The sequence below is a fragment of the Petaurus breviceps genome, unplaced genomic scaffold (genome assembly GCF_028583685.1).
Source record: "Petaurus breviceps papuanus isolate PSGF00001 unplaced genomic scaffold, PetGlider_PUasm1.0 229, whole genome shotgun sequence".
In the NCBI taxonomy this organism is placed as follows: domain Eukaryota; kingdom Metazoa; phylum Chordata; class Mammalia; order Diprotodontia; family Petauridae; genus Petaurus; species Petaurus breviceps.
The window spans coordinates 26856912-26861669 of record NW_027185903.1 but is presented as its reverse complement, the minus strand read 5'-3'; positions in this window follow the sequence as shown (position 1 = coordinate 26861669).

Sequence of the window (4758 nt, the reverse complement as noted above, 5' to 3'; positions counted from 1 at the left end):
TCAGTAAAATAATCTTTTGATAATTTAATTGGCATGATACTGAATAATTAAATTAATTTAGGTAGTATCATTTTTATCATATTAATTCAGCTTATCCATGAGTAATTAATATTTCTCCAATTATTTAGATCTATCTTTATTTGTGTGAGAAGTGTTTTGTAATTATGTTCATATTGTTCCTGTGTGGGTCTTGGCAGGTAGACTCCCCAGTATTTAATATTATCTGCAGTTATTTTCAATGGAATTCCTCTATTTCTTCCTACTGGATTTTGTTGGTAATATATAGAAATGGCAATACTTTATATGGATTTATTTTATCTCCTACAAGTAGGTTTTCTAATACTATTGTTCATTAGTCACCATCTGGTGTGTTTTCCCTCCAATATTCATTGTCATTTAAGTGTCCTCAATACCACCAATTAACACTAATTAGCTTTTAAGAATTGCCATTTACTAAGAAAGTATAACAAGTACAAAAGTGCAACCACAACTGAAACTCTTAAAAAGATCAGCCATCGATTGCCAGTGTAGACAAAAATTGCTGTTAATAGAACATTTCCAGTTGCTGTAAACTTAAGAACATCTAATGTAAATGAGCTGCTATCAGTTGTACACCCTACAGTTCATGAATTCATAGCACACACTTACCCAAGTGGGCCTGCTCCCTCCCTACCCACGTTCCTTAGTCCTCTCCCTTTCTTTCTGGAGTATATGTCTGGCCTCGTCTCTTTCTGGACAGAAACCTAAATTGCTTAGCACAGTGTTTGGTACATAATACACTTGTGAATTCACTGATTGACTAAACCCTAATATATATTCCTTCTATGTCATGATGCTCTTATGTCAGAATCAAGCTAAAATTCTCATTCTGTCCCCTACCTTTTTTACTTTAGGACCTCACCTCTTACTTAAATAAGACAATTGATTCCATTTAAGAAATCCCTTTCTCCCCTGTCTTTATTTCAAAATTTCTTGGTAGCATTTTCCAATCTCTTCTATTCTTGTACCCTTCTCATGGGTAAGGCCAGTATTTCCACATGTGACCTTGATCCATTCCTTCCTACCCAGCAAATTTCAACTTGAATTATTCACCCTCCTCAAACATCCAACCTCTTTATATCTTCTGGATATTTCCTATTTCCTTCAAAAATTTGCACATCTCCTCAATACAAAGAAAAAGAAAAAAACACACAAAACTTTCACTGGACCTTATCATTCATTCATGGTTTCATCATTTTTCTTTCCTGTCTTTCTCAGGCAAATTTCTTGAAAAATTAATCTACACTCTCTGTATACACTTCCTATTCTTCACTCCTAAACCCTTAGAAATCTAACTTTTTACCTCATCACTCAACTAAAACTACTCTTTCCAAAGTTATCAATGGTATGTATGTTGTTAAATCTTCTGGTCTTTAATCAATCATTTTTTTCTTGACTTCACTGATTCATTTGACACTGTTGACTTCTCTCACCTCTCTGAATTTTTTGTGACTCTACTCTTTAGCTATCAGTTTGATTGTTCCTTTTAATTACCCTTTCTTACTGATCATCCATCTCATTCCTACTAACTATGGATGTTTTCCAAAGTTCTGTCCTAAGTCCTCTCATTTTTCTTTCAAAATTCTCTCTCCTGGTAACCCAATCAGCATCAATGGGTTGAATTTTCATGTCTTTGTATATGATTCATAGATCTTTACATTCTACCCCATCTCTCACCTGAACTATAGTTCTGCATCACCAAATGCCAATGTGAACATTTGAAACTGGATGTCCTACAAATATCTACAGCATCTACAAATTAAATTCATTACTTTTTGCCTTTCACTTATTTTCTTCTAAACTTCCATATGTCTGTCAGAGTCAACTCCAATCTTTCAACATCTTGGGTTTATTATTTTGATATTATCCTTGACTGCTCACTCTCCCACATGGCACATAACCAACTAATTGCCAAGTCTTGCCATTTGTATGTGTACAATCTCTCACAGTTGACCCCTTCTTTCAACTCCCACAGTTACCACTTTGAACTAGGTGCTCATTTACTCCTTGACTAGATTATTGTGACAGCTTCCTAATTGGTTTCCTTGCTTTAAGTGTCTCTTCCTTCTTGGTCACCCTCCATACAGCTTCCAAAGTGATTTTCCTTAAGCATAAATCTGACCATGTGACTCTTACTCAATAAATCCCAGTGGCTTCCTGTCACTTCTAGGATAAAATATAAACTCCTATTCATCTTTAAAATCCTTTCATACCTTGGCCCCAACCTATGCTTCAAACCTCATTGTACATTGCTACTCTCCCTTAATTCGTCAATCTGGCAAAACTGATCTCTTTATTCTTCTACAGGCTATTCAATCTCCTGTCTCCTTGTCTTTGTACCAACTGGCTATGCAGCACACCTGGAATACACTCCTGTCTTACCTAAACTTCCTAGAGTTTCTGTCTTCCTTCATGACATAGCTTAAGTCCTACCTTCTACACGAAAACTTTCCTGGCCCCACCAATTGCTAGTGCCCTCCTTTCTAAGCCATATGATATTTATGTACTGCTCATTTATTTGTATTTATCCTGTATATGCTTACATATGAACTTGTAGACTCCCTTATTAAGAATGTAAACTCCTTGAAAGTAGGGATAAGTTAATTTTTAATAAATTCTTGTTGATTAATTGATTGATATTAATCCTTGTGATAATGTGATAGCAGGCATGCTGGATGAAGAGAGAGTACCAGGACAATAAAATATGAGGATAAGTACACTAATGACCAATGTTACTGAGTTTCTGATTTTTCCTATGTTTTATGTATAAGAATATTTTTGGAGTGATCTTCCATTTTTCCATACTTTCAAAAAAATGGACTGGGCCCAGATACTTTTTGTTTTCTTAGAATTTCACTGGTACATGGGACACCATATGAGAAACTTCCCCTATCAATGTAGATTGTCAGCTTCTCTGTAATGTTTAGTGAGGACACTGAGAAGCTAAGTGACTTATCCAGGGTTATACAGTCTGTAGGGTTAAGATGTGGAACTTAAACTCAGGTTTTCCTGATTCCAAGACTAGACCTATGTACACTATTCTAAATTGTTTCCTTGCTCATTAGCTATGATTTTAAAATCACCTCATGCTATCATTTTCAAGAGCTTCCTTGCCCAACAAACACTTGGGTCCTTAGAGGATATATTTAAAAATCACTACAGTTATTTATATAATATGTGAGAGTTTTGGTAATTAGACACACACAGACATACACAGACACACAGCGATATGGGCATGTGTATGTGTGTGAATAGATATACAGACACAAATAGCTATTTTCAGAAAATTTCCAGCATTTCTCTCACCCTGAACTTGTCAGAAAATCTGGGAGATTCCTTAATGTTTCCCTGAAGACTGTTTCCCTTGAAAACTGTTGACAGCCAATTCAGCATATCATGCAATTCTCTCACATTTTGCTTCTGGAAAATATAGAAGAAAGCCCACACACCACTTTCAAAATTATCCTACTTGTCTGATCTCCTTCTGTTTTCTTCTATACATTGAAAACCTCATACAGTTGCAGGTCATCTAGTAGCTCATATTTATATAACTTTTTAAGGTTGATAAAATGATTTACATTCACGATAAATGTAAAACAGATACTATTTCCGTATTATATATCTAGAAATTAAGTCTCACAGACCTTTAGTATTTTCATCTTTTTTTCCCTTGCGTGATTTATGGAGCTAAATGTCCCTCTCTTCCTTTATCCCAAGATGCCACAAATTCAAGATTACTTTTGAACAAAGTAATTGTACACATTGAACAAACCATTGTACAGATGGCACTTGAACTCTTATATCCCAAACTAGCAATTGTACAAATGTTGATGTTGCAGTTGAAGAAGGATCAGGGCATGGATCTCTTTAACATTTGTTTTCAACAATTATAAACTAATTAATTTCATGACAGGAAAGGAGGGTGTTGAATGATAGTTGGGGAAAGCAACAAATGTAGCCCTTTAAAAATCTTTTCCAAGGACAGTGAGACAAAGACTAGACAGCTTTAAAATCTTTTGCCATCTCTGCCTGTCATTGTATGTCTCTTTTTTCCATGATGCATGCTGCTTCTTGGCTAACAAAGTCCAGGGGTGGGCCTACACTTGTTTTCTCTGCATGTTGTTTGTTTTCACTGTGGGCTGTACTATTGCCACTCTCTGGCCTCCCCAGTGGAACCAGATGGCTCAGGCTCCAATTGTCACAAAAAAGGCAAGTGTTCTTTTCTTCTTTAAATATGTTGTAATACTAAGAAAGTGCTTCTAAAAATGTGTACTTGGAGAAGAGAATGTAGAATTCTAAAAAAACCCTCCCTTTTAGATGGGTGTCATTTTTCTTGCTTTTGATTGTCTGTTAAATAATTAAGCACCAATCACCTCAAATGCACACACATATTTATTCTTGATTGCTTTGATCTGATGACTTATTACAACCTTGCTTTAGTAATTTATGTTAAATATGAATACTAATTTGGTTTAATTTTTGTTTCTTACTGCACTGCTCTGTTTTGATAACATAGTTTAGGGTAGTCCTTTGATGATGTAATATTAATGGAATTTGAAGATTCCCTTGTATTGGCAAGCTAACTGGTACTTAGCACTTAGTTCCAAGTTCATGATTGTGTTAAGTATTAAGACCCAGAACTTATGAATCCCAAATTGGAATGGAGTTGTTGATGTAACAGGAAGGGGCAGAACAGGGAGGAGCTAATACCTTATATAA